The sequence below is a fragment of the Aquila chrysaetos genome, chromosome 6 (genome assembly GCF_900496995.4).
Source record: "Aquila chrysaetos chrysaetos chromosome 6, bAquChr1.4, whole genome shotgun sequence".
Classification (NCBI taxonomy): domain Eukaryota; kingdom Metazoa; phylum Chordata; class Aves; order Accipitriformes; family Accipitridae; genus Aquila; species Aquila chrysaetos.
In genome coordinates, this window is record NC_044009.1 from 27,957,802 (window position 1) to 27,970,431 (window position 12,630).

Genomic DNA, 12,630 nt, shown 5'->3' on the forward strand with positions numbered 1-12,630 from the left:
TCAACTTATCCACCTGATTGTCAGCATCCCAAAATAAGGCAGAAAAGATTCATTGGAGGGGGAAGGGCTTAAATGCCACAAATGTGAAATATTTGATTGAGGAACATCGAACCTTTAAGAGATGTCCAGGGACTGCATTCTGCTAGAAATACAGATACCATGCCCCAACAAGGAGACAGCAAGAAAATCACGTTTCCCAGAAGGAAATTGATTTTTTTGGTGGAAAACTGAATCTTTGAATCTAATGCAACATGACACCTGCTACTTAAAGTTCTTGCAACTCTGTATTAAGCTCACAAGCAATTAGAGATTTCTTTTCTATACACCTCAAGTTAATGTATCCATTATTTCCTTTAAGAGAAGTGCTCTCAACTAGTATTAACATATACTTACCTTTAAGGAACTCAAAAAAAAAAAAAAAAAAAAAACCAATAAGGAAATTATTCAACTTGGTTTCAAAATGCAGCTGCTCTCTCCACTACAGTGAGGCATTTCTAAAGATCATTATAAAGCTCTCCTAATCTTTAGGACATTACAACTGCCATACATTCCAGACCCATCCTCTTACTCTTCTTCAATCTCCAATTTCCTCCTCCTCCTTCAAAGCTTCTCTTTTTAAAGGTATAGATAACAAGTAATGAGATACAATCTTTTTTGGTTTCTGAGTTGGTGATGGAGGGGCTCACATTGAAACCATTTAAACAACCAGTCTGTAGTTTGCTCAGAAAGACAAGCTTGGAAATGCAGCAGCTCTCTTCCTGCTGCTACCACCCATAACTGTATATAGCCCTCAGCACATACTGACACATTTTACTTGGAACCAACTCCTAAACTAGCTGGAAATTCTGCAGGGTTAATATACATACTTCAGAAAAAATAATTTGGAGTTTCTAAGCATCATCTATTTTTCATTGTAAATAGAAAATAGTAGTGGCTGGGTTTGGCCTTTAATGCCAAAACAGTTCACATTAAAGAATAATTTAGGTTGGAAGGAACCTCTGGATGTCATTTGGTCCAAGCCCCCTTAAAAAAAAAAAAACAAACCACACACAAAAGAAACCCCACTTCAACCCTGTTTTTTCCTCTTTCAATAGTTGTCTCTAGCATTTTGGTATTGTTCACTTTTTTCCTCCCTTAATATAGTAACGAGTCTATTCAGCCCAGAAGTTTCCCTAAAACACACAAGTTTGACTGTCTATACATTGTAACTCCTGTGGTCTTCCCCTGTCTTCCACGTTTCACATTTAGCTGTCCTCCCTTTCACTGGCTTATCAGCTGTCAGCACCGAAAGGTTCCTCCATCATTTTTCAGCTCTTCTGAAAAGAACAACCCCAGAGAGCGATATGCTAGAAACACCATTCACTGGGATATATACAGCGGTGGCATTTAAAAAAGACTTTTAACTGCCTTCATGTCTGTCTTCTGACTTACAGGAAACAGCTGAAGGCTGTAGGTTTGTATTTACAGCTCAGAGAACGTAGGTATGTAGGTAGTGAAATTAATTACAAACATACATAAATAGCACCATTCATAGCATGAACTCTACTAGTAGAGCCTGTAGCAATAGGACAAGGGGTAATGGTTTTAAACTAAAAGAGGGTAGATTCAGACTAGATAAAAGGAAGACATTTTTTACTTTGAGGGTTGGGAAACTCTGGAAGAGGTTGCCCAGGCAGGTGGTAGGTGCCCCATCCCTGGAAGCATCCAAAGTCAGACTGGATGGGGCTCTGAGCAACCTCATCTAGCTGAAGACGTTCCTGCCCATGGCAGGGGGGTTGTACTGATGATCTTTAAAGGTCCCTTCCCACCCAAACCATTCTATGATTCTATAATTTCATATTCCTTAATATTTCATAATATTACAGCCAAATTCAGTTCACATTACCTGGCACCTCATTATGCAACTTCCTTGTCGTTAGACTTCTTAACAGCTGGAGAGTTTCCCTATCTATCACCAAAGCCATGTTTTGAATCTGTCAAAAATCCAACATCTCTCACATGGCCTGAACATGTTTACTTTCCTTTGTATATAGTACCTGTTGCTGCTTCCTTTGACATCTAGAACCTTGATATGGCAAATTCAATCAAAAAAAAAAAAAAAAAAAGTAAGCATTTACTTTAGTATTCCACTAGGAAGGATTTATTTTTTTTTAATCTCATTAAACTCAGCTTAAGAAACACAAGCCTGAAGGAAATTCTTGGAGAAATTCCTTTTAGAAGTACAATTGCCCAGAGTAACATTTCCCATGAAAATTATCTACAGAAACTGCTGCCTTTTCCCATGCCAGTATAGTCAAAAGCTTCAAAACCAGCAACCATTTAGTTAGCAGGGAAAAAAAAAAAAGAAAAAGAAAGGCTCCCAGTTTTTAATCATCACGTACACCAGAAATCTCTGGGAATTGTTTGAATTGTTCAGTGTTTTAAAAAAAATTAGAAAAGACAGGGGTAATGGACAATTATTTTCTGCTCCTATATATGAGGCATAAGGGTTAATTATACCATTAGGACAGGCTCACTGTATACATACACGCACATTAAAAATATAGACACACACACACATCTTCAGCAGTGAAGCGCTGGCGGTTGCCTTCCCATCTCGCACTGCAACACCATTATCAGTGACAGCAGGTTCTCCAGCGTGGCACAGAAGGGCTGACCTGGAGGAATAATGTCCCTTAAGAAACGCAAACCTCCTGAGACAAAGCCATGTGGTATAGAAGCGTAAGTTCTCAGGAATCTAAAGGATTACATGCAAAAAAAGTCCCCAGAGAAAACCGATACGGATATCTCATGTATTTGGCAAAACAAGAGCAAAAACATCCACTTCTGTCACACAGAAATCCAGCGGTAGACCATACCTCAGAAGAAATGTGAAGCACAAGGGGTAGACACACGTACATATCCCCCCCACACACACACGTGCCGAAGGACTGAAGGAAAACGAAGCAGGACTATGAACGCCCTCTGCCTTCATCTCCAGCGTGGATTGAAGGAAGAAGTAGCAAAGGAGAGCAGCCCCCATCTCCAGCAGCACTTGCAACAGAGCAGGAGGTAGGGGACTCCCCTACTGAAGAAGTCACAAGGCTTTATCTTTCCATAGTCATGGTGGCTTTGTAGTAAGGTCTGAATGGCTGCTCAGTTGCAAGGTAACTCTAACACCTGTAAGCAGAGTTATGTTTTTGACGGTTGTATAAAAAACACATGCAAGCCTATAACACATGGAGAGAGTACAGCCCTTCAACACCAGCACTTGAAAAAAAAAAAAAAAAAAAAAACCAAACAAAATACATTTGTTCCTACAAGTATGCAAACCAATGTTTTGTTATCTCCGCGTGAAACTGAAGCAAACTAAAGACTAGAAAAGCCGCAATAGAAACTTGGAGCATCACAGACATTTATGAATAAACTCGCAGAATGGGCTGAGAACAAAAAAAGGGCCGGTAATAAGAAAGACTGGTAACAAGACCCATAACAGTACAGCTCTCAAGCACTACAGATGATCTGGGATTGTAACAGCGAACTAATAGGAAGTGGAAGCAGCGAGCTTGAGGAACTACAGCACAACAAAAGGTACCTCTTCCAGCCCTCAGAAGCAAGGGAAAATGTTTAGGAGGTCGTCAGTTACAAATCCTGCAGTATTTTGTTTTCCCAGATACACATCCTGCCATTTACTTGTATAGAAGAGGTAGTTTAAATATAGACCTCTTTAGGGTATTTTAAATAATGTGTTGGACACATCTCTGTTAATTTATCTAAAATGGAGAGAAAAGAGAAAGTAGTCCTCCTCTTGTGTAGTTTTTAAACAAAAATAAAAGAAAACCCTACTTATTATATATACACATAAAGATGAACGTTTTACTAAACGTACAAGGTATTGTGATCCATAACAACCACATCTGCTTAACCTCTAAAGGTCAAGGTTATGTCATTTATACCAAGATAAAAAAAACTGTAATTATAGTACCTACAGCTATATGGATGAAGGCTGGTTATTAGAAAAGAACTATTATAAACCAAACACAGTTATACAATACAAAAACCATTAGACATTTGATGAGATTTTAATCCTGGAGCTGGTATCATCCTGCAAGTTAATCATCTGGAGAACAGAAAATCTGTTAGGAATGCAATTAAATGTACTAGTTCCATTAAAATTGAGCTGATATAGTTAATTGTAGTCCTAAAATAGCTATTTCCTCACACCTTCGCTAAGCAATTTTTTTTCCATCTACTGAGTAAGAGTCTATTTAAGGAACACTTTTCACTTAGACTCTCAAATAAGATTTGTGAATACTTTTGTTCTGTTGCGTTACCCAACACAAGTTGCACTGCAGTTTGCTGCTCGACCTTGGATTCCTAATTCACTCCGAGAAGTACAGCAAGGTCTTTTGTTTCAGTTACTATTAGTCCACAGTATCTGCATTGCTGAAGGTTTTGGGAAGAACATCAACAACGTAGCCTTGCAGCACACTGAAGCAGTTATAAAATAAAATGAAATGACGGACCAATGGCAAAACCCACGTCAGATGGTCATTTTAAGCATCAGCACTTCTGGGAAGCAGATAATTTCCAAACAACCGTTCTAATGAAGCCGTACATATTCAAAGTACTTGCAAGGGTTTTGCGGCGTCGCTAGCAAACTGGGACTACAGGCCGTTCCTGCCTTTTCTTGAGAGAGCGAGCAGAGGAAGACAAAAAGGTGTTCTGAGGGTGCATCAACTTAGCAATATCCGACCTACGATTCATTCTCACAGACCGGGCAGTTTGTTGGGGCGTTTGAAATTGCTCTGCATGGGAGGGGAGGAAAAACGCGACTTCGGGGAGCGACAATTCAGCCGCCGGGCTGGGGCCGCCGCCGGCGCAGCTCGCTGCGCGGATGCAGTTACGTAACCCCGGCCCCGGCCCCCGGTCCGGATGCTCCGGCTTCGCCCCGGGGCCGCCGCAGCGGCCGCCGCCGGGCCAGGCCACAGCCCCCGCACCGGGCCCGCCGCCGCCGCCGCGCCCCGGCCGGCTCCCGCCTCCCACGCCGCTACCCGCCGCGCCCCGCCGCCCACCCCGGCACCCGCCCGCGCCGCGCAGACCCCCCCCCCCGCGGGGCCACCCGACCCGCTGCTCCCCAGCACGGCCTGTCCCGCCGCCACGGCTCCGGCTCCGGTCCCGGGCCGCCGGCCCCTGCGCCCCGCCAGCGCCGCCGCTCAGCGCCCACCTCCTCGCCGGGATCCGCGGCGCATCCCCGCTGCGGCCCGGGCGGCTGCGCCCCGCCGCTCGCCGCTCCCCGCTCCCGCCCGCCGCAGCTCCCCGCCCGCCTGACGGAGGGAGGGAAGGAGGGAGGGGGCGGGCAGCCGCGCCGCGCCGCAGCCCCGCCGCGCCGCCCCCCCCGCCCTCTCCCTCGCCCGCCGGCCAAGGTGCCCTCCGCGCCGCCGGCCGGCACCCACCTGCGGCGGGCGGCAGCGGGCCGGGCCCGGTGACAGGTACCGCGGGGCTGGGCTGGGCCGGGCCAGGCTGAGCGGAGGGGCCGGACGGCGCCGGGATGCTCCTGCCGAGGGCGGCTGCGGGCCTCTGCGCACAGCGGCGGGGCGGCGCCGGGGCACGGCACGGCACGGCACGGCACGGCACCTCGGCGGCCCCGGTGCGCGAAGCGAAGGCCGGAGCCGAGTTGATGCCGGCGTGTCGGAGAAGCGGGGCGGCGGCGGGGACCGAGTAGCGGGCTGCGGTCGTGAGATCCGGTCTAAAATTAAACTGGGAGGCACGTGGGGCAGCAACCGGGACGCGCTCAAGCGAGCGGGACCCCCGTGCCACGGGTGGGAGGGTGCTGCCGGACAAGGGGGGGCCGCTGGGGGACCCGGGCGTAAGTCCAGAGCGGGGCTGCCCGCAGCCGCCGTCAGGGCCTTTTACCCCGCCGGCGTGGTGACACGAGCCCCATACCCAGCATTGCCCCGTCACCCTCCCGCAGCTCCCACTGCGCTGGCTTTGTCATCCCCTAACGGGAGGCTGTGGAATAAAACACGTTACATACTCTTGGAAACTGCATGGGAAACTACTCTCTTAGTTTTATCTATATTAGCTTTTTTCTTCCCTTTTTTTTTTTTTCTGTAGATCCTCCATCGCAGCTCTCATGACGTACTTGATGCCTTAGACACACCTTCAGAAACGGGAAGCTGGCCTGTCATGTGTAGAGAAGCTACGGAGCGGCACAGGTCACCCTGCCCTGGAGGAAACAGGTCGCAGACTCACCTGTCTGGTTAATGACTCGCCTCTGGCACCCTGGTCCTTCTGGTAGAGCCTGGTCACTCCCTGTCTGCAGGGCTGGCACGCTGTCCTGTCCTGTCCTGTCCTCTGGGGATGGCTCTGAGGCCTCTCTTAGCAAACTGGACTCTTCCCGGCTGTCCTATTTAAATCCTCCAGCTTAGCCCTGCTGCCTGGTTCATGGTGACAAGATGGGAAACGTATTCTGTCATTCAAGAAAATCACTTTAAATCCCTGGAGAACTAGATGCCACTGCCAGCAAATTTCAGTAAGAGAAGGGGGGGAAATGGCAAATTCCTTAGAAAAAGTAGAGAGATACAGGATTCTAGAAATCTAATTATTGAGCCTACACTATTCATTAAGCAAAGACAAACAGGCTCTGTGATGCTGGTTTATGTTTTCCCATTTGTCAAACTGGCAGTTCCAGATTTGGCAGCACCGTTGTGCGGCAAAGGGTCTTTTTGGGGACCCTGGTGTACAAAAAGCCATGGCTGTTCCCCTGTCGAAGCAGAGACCTCCAGAGAAGGGTCCCTTGACACAGTATTTTTAGTGTAACTTCTAGAATAAGCTGCTCAGAAAAAAAATGCTTTATTCTCTCAGCTGAACCTGCAAGTCTCATTCTGAATGTGGTTGAATAAAGTTGGGAAATTCATTAAATAACACAGGTTTTTATTTTCTGTGTTCAGTTTCCAAGAGTTGAAGCAGGAAAAACATTAAGCGGAATTGTGGGAGGTGTCAGAGTAAGTTTACGTATAAAATCCATAGAAGGATTAAGTAACAAGCCACACACATTATGGAAAGCTTTATAATATCAGGAGTATAGTCACTTACTTTTCTCCTAAAAGAAATAAGTAACAGGGTAAGGAGATAAAGGACAAAACTCTTAATCATGTCTTAAGGACACCATTCAACAACATCATTACTCATTTCAGTCAAGAGGCCACTCAACATCTGTGACCTGAAAAGCACACCACGGATAGAAAGAAACTACAGAAAACTGTGTTGTTAGTTAGTTGGCTTGTTTCTGAATAACTTCTTCTTTAATATTCTCTAATGATCTTGATACCAAATGCTTAAGTGGCTATTCTACAGAGATTTTTTTTTTTAACTGATTTGTCTATACTTAAACCAAAGAGAAACAAACATATAGAAAGGCAGTTTAAATATTTTGTTTAAATGATACAGTTATGTTACATAGATGGTGGATGACAAAAAGCTAGTGAGGAGCGTGCACACAGATACCCTCCTCCTCTGCTAAGGGCTTATCTACATAAAACTTTAGTCCTGAAATAAGCCATCATGTGGATGGATTCATATGGACATTTCTTGGATAACTCTAGAAGATTATAGCCATATCACTTACCAAACATATAAGCCAATCCTATGTAGTCTTACATAAACTTTTTGAAAATCAGTGCGGTTGTTACCCAATGACATGAGAATTTTTTTCACTGATTTTTACTCATAATTTACACCACCAGGAGCAAAGGTTTGAACATCTTGATGAAATGTTGAGGTCAGAACACAAACACAGGAGAGGAGCTATATTCTGTTTTGTCCATCCAAGAACTTGACATGTGCTTCTCAAGTTTAGTCTCATTAACAATTGGGAGGCATGGTCTCCACAAGAAAGCTGTAAAACATCGTTCAATTCTCCATGCGAAGATAAAACCTCCACAGGCTAAACCACAGAATTCTTTCCACAGTTGTTGGCAAGACACAAATGCCTTTAAAATGTCCCATTCTTTAATTCAGGAAGCAGGGAAGTAAATATAATATGAATAAATATAAAAAACTAAATATAATATGAAATTTTTGCTTACCACCTGTACACTGAGGATAATAAGCAGATCTATGGGCATTGAAAATATTTACTTACAGAATCTTAAGAAAATATTTTTATTTTCTCCTGTAGGAGCAATATTGTTGTTTCTTTGCTGTCATTTATTGTTGGGGTTTGTGTGTGTTTGGCAAAATGGTACCCTTGGGCAAGGCATAGGTAGCAGGCACATGTTTTTATTAAAGATTTTTGCAAATTACACCTCATCTTTTTTGCAAATTAATTCAAATTATGCAAAACTGTGAGAGTACAGCAATAGTAACCAGTGAACTGGAAATGCTTTGGAGAGCGAGCATGAAGTAGAGCACCAAAAAGCATTAAAGAGTGTCTGATAATAAAACAAATTAGGCAGAGGGAGAATTCAGGAAACAGCAGGAGACTCATAGCATGCGCGTGCAGTAAAGGCAGCAAAAGGCAAGCGCCACCGAGATGGAAACTGGAGGTGCCCTAGAGTACGGGAGTGCCAGAAGACTGAAGAGCCATCTCCAGGAATCAGAAAGCACAGCTGACATCAGGACTGACATCAGGTAACTCCGTTCTGAGTTGAAAACCAGATCAACGTCCTCTTTCTTTCACAGATACTGACCACCCCGCACAGCATTATTTGCTTTCTTCTTTGAAGAAGGGCAGAATTACTTAGAATATTTCTGGCCAAGCACTGTTGCACCTAAATAGCCTAAAATTACTTGTGTGAGGACCAAGGATCTTCACAGTTTCCTGATGATGCAAAATTACTCATGGTAAGCAAAACGAAAGCTGACTCTGAGCAGTTGTAGAAGCACCTGATAATAGCGAGTGATAGGGCAACGAGACAGTGGCTGAAAGTCTATGTCAATAACTGCAAACTAATGTAAACAGTAATGAAAATAACCCTAACTAAACATACATAATAATGGGCTCTAAATTAGCCTTTATCATTTGGAGTCATTGTGAGTAGTTTTCTGCAAACATTAGCTTGCTACTCAGCAGTAGTCCAAAAGGCAAACAATGTTAGAAATTACTCCAAAAGCAGCCGAGAACAAAGCAGAAGAACTCATTACATCCCTGTGTAAATCTCTCAAGTGCACTTGAGTGCTGCGTACAGTTCCAGTTCCTTCGTATGAATATGTGGAACTAGAAAATGCATGTATGCAGCTGAAAGAATATATGCAGAGGTATGGGAATACATCCATGTGAGGAGATAATTTCTAGCTGGAGAACAGACTGAGAAAGGATTGTCTTCCGATCTGTAAAATCCCAAACGATACGTAGGAGGCCGGCAGGAAACAATCACGCACTGTTTGCCATCACATAAGACTTCAGGGAGACTCAGTAAATGATCTGGCAGCAGGTTTAAAACAACAACTGGGAAGAACTTTTCCATACAAAGTGTTACTAAATCAGATAGCTTGCTGCTATACAACACTGTGGAGCTGAAGAGACAGATGTTTTTAAGCAGGGATTATACAAATGAATGAAGGATAGCTGTAGCTGTTAAGCACAATAATTTCCTTTCCAGTTTCTGCTTAAAAGGTGCCTGCCCGTTGCCTGCTGAAAGTTGCCCAAGAAAGGACACTCTTTATCTGCCCTGTTTCAATGCTCTCGCCAACCATCGGTGTCCAGTGACTGCGGAGAGCAGGACACCAGATTAAATGGATCTTTACACTGGTCCTGTACAGCTATTCAGATGGTTGATTCTTTTCTTTCTGCTCGGTTAGGTGTGAGAAACCAAGGACAAGCACTATGTCTAGGTATGAAAGCATACTCCTGCCTTTCCCCATCTTCCCTGGGAGTAAAATCAGACTCTTAGTTCTTGATCTTCCCATTTGGGTGTTTTTCCATTCCCGTGAAGAGAAATTGGAAAAACTGTTCTGATCTTCTCAACATTTTACTCTTCAGTTTCAGTAGTGACAATCCACATGCACTGGCCTATTCATTTCAGCACCATTTTTTGCTCATCTTTATATGAGATGGGGGCAGAACATAGCAAGATAAATCCTGAAGCGCAACAACATAAGATATGCATAGAATATAATGAAAATACTTTCCATATTCAGAGATCATCACAGGAATAAAATCTAAACCATTCTTGGACATCCTGGAACAGAAAGGGATAATAATTTCTTCTCATTGAAGAAACTGGAAAGTGAAGTCGAAACACCCAGAGATGCTTTAAAACTCAAATGACAGGTAAACATCATACATAAAACTCTTAAAATTGTGGTTATCTATTAAGAATATCCCTATTAAATACAAGAAACTAGAAATCTGAAAAGCAAATCTGAAATGCAGTTTTTCAGAACTCCAAGAATCCCTGAAGACAAACATATGATAAATCAGCTGGAGTGGTTCAATCTCACATAAACAAAATCTGTACAGTTGATGCTCTGTATAGCTAGCTATCTCCACTCAAAGATAAGGAAAAGAGTTTGCTTCATACTTGATTTCAGCAATGGATAGATAGTAGTCCCATGGCCTCATCTTCAGCAGAATGCATATGATTTCTTTACTGCATAGATTGCAAAACCAAAGCAGTATAAACACTTTAAGCTATGCATTGTAAAGAACAACAACAAAAAGAAAGAAATGTCTGGTTGGAAAGGTTGTTACTATAACCCTTATAACCCTGCTGGTTATTACCAGCACTCTAGAATAGAAACTAGACTAAGTTCTTTCAAACTTCAATATTTAAGACCTTTCTCTCAATACCTCCCCTAGAATAGCTTCAAAAAGGGTCACAGTGGTACAGTTTTCTCTGCACACTGAGAACCACCTAATGTATTTTTCCAAAGCAATAACAGAGATTACCCTGTTGCAAACAGTTTCAGATGGCCTCCAGGATAAAATTCCAAGAATGTTATAATCGGGCATTGAGGCCGTCTTTGTATCCTTGTCCTTTAAGCAGGCAAAGGAAAAAACCTAGCGTGATACCTGTTTACAGATAACCTGTGTCCAAAATTCCAGCAATAATTTTAAGTTGCTAAGCTGATATGTTGTCACGGAGAAGAAAGGCAGCAAATTTTAGTGTCCCCCAGCATTACTATAATAGAAGTGAACTCTGAATAGAAGTGAATTCTGTGGACTTGATTAAAAAGTTAAAAACGTCAGTGGGTCAAGACATACAGTGCATGTTTTCCACATGCTATTGCCTTTGATTTTGTTTTACTGATTAAATATAACTTCACTCCTGCTATCCTTAGATGTAACAGACACATTAGGAGGGGGATTTAGTGTGCCCAGGATGAGGACAATCAAAATTCTGATACTTAAAATAACTTTCAGCAATCTTACAATTTTGTTTGTGAAGTTGCTTATAGTTTCAATTTCAGACAATATTTCCAGCATATATTTGCATTTTCAATAGTTTTGACGTCCACATACCTGAATATGCTCTGCTAACATTGTCCTGTATTTCTTAAAGTGACATCTGAAGAAGTTACTCAGTAGCACTTTCCAAAGACAGAACTCGGTCAGAAGAGTTGGAAGAATTCCCAGGGTATCTTCTGTACTCCCATGCTCAAGATTTGTAAACACTTTCTCTAAATATAGAGTAGGGTCTGGTCAGCAGTTAAGTCTTCAGTCTTAGTAAGGTCCTGCAGATATTGCGTGTTAACATTATATTTGAACGCTTCACACTTTCATGCTGGGGAAAGCCCCACCTTCCCAAGCCCCACAGAGTTTGCAGACATTCAAGAAAAATTCATCAGAGAATTAAAGTTTGGGAGCAGGCAGATGCATACTGCTAAAGTAGATGAAATGAAAGTCTTATATCAATATTTAATTAATCTGACAGGGCCACGTGTAGTTCAAAACAACAGCCCCACCGTCTATGAGATACGTGGATTGTACAGTACTGCAGTGTTGTTTTCAAGATGTGATTTACGATGTTTACAAAGCACCAAGGCCATAAAGGCCATCATCCCTCCAAGCAGCTCCTCTTCAAAGCTTCCTTTAAAGCATATATAACCAAGCAGAGCGAGCAGCTGAACCGTGTTTTGTGTTACATTCAGCAGCACACTTCTCTTCGCTCCCGTACCCAGCAGAGCCGCCTAACGCAGAGCTGCCTCCTTTTGTCTCCACAGCTTCAGCTACCAGAGCCGTCTGAAGCATCTGGAACCACCTGGAGTTTTCTGAGTGTGATACAGCATCAGGCTGGCTGCAGGCGGCCTGATCCTGCCTGTAGCCCAAGCTTTTGCTGCTGTGGTTGGCCCTGCCAAAAGCAGAGGCTGTGGACGAGCGACCTGATGCGAATTTGTGCTGCAAGTTGTTCAGTGAACTCAAGGCAGCTGCAGCTGGGGGCGGGCTGTTGGCACAAGGAGGAGGAACAGAACTCCCACACAGCAGAGGGATGAAGGAGAAATTACCCACCAAGACAAAGGATCTCAACAGAAAGCACACGTTTGCGAATAACAGATAATCCTGGTGCCATAATATTCGCTATGTACATGGTGCATGACAGTCAGCGTATTCTGAAACAACAGAGAAGGAAGACACAGAAGAGTGACGTTACTACAGATCGACGCAAGGGCTTCTATGGTTCATTGGTGATAGACATCCATCCAAAA

At 43.7% G+C, this 12,630-nt stretch overlaps 1 protein-coding gene and 1 long non-coding RNA gene across 9 annotated transcripts in view; one reads left to right on the forward strand and one right to left on the reverse strand.

The window, feature by feature from the left end:
- OSBPL6 (oxysterol binding protein like 6) overlaps positions 1–5,301 on the reverse strand; it is a 111,660-nt gene extending 106,359 nt beyond the window's left edge. For 6 of the 8 annotated variants that reach the window (XM_030019111.2, XM_030019112.2, XM_030019109.2 and 3 more), the window contains exon 1: positions 5,207–5,278. The gene's annotated coding sequence lies outside the window, so the exon portion shown is untranslated. Of the gene's footprint in view, positions 1–4,313; positions 4,936–5,206 lie in introns of those variants that run through there. The other 2 variants (XM_030019105.2, XM_030019108.2) reach the window with 2 other exon arrangements.
- A 44-nt stretch (positions 5,302–5,345) lies between these two features.
- On the forward strand, positions 5,346–6,906 carry LOC115343303. The gene is made up of 2 exons (XR_003924067.2): positions 5,346–5,471; positions 6,097–6,906. It is a non-coding gene; the product is annotated as an uncharacterized LOC115343303 (long non-coding RNA).
- The last annotated feature ends 5,724 nt before the right edge of the window (positions 6,907–12,630 follow it).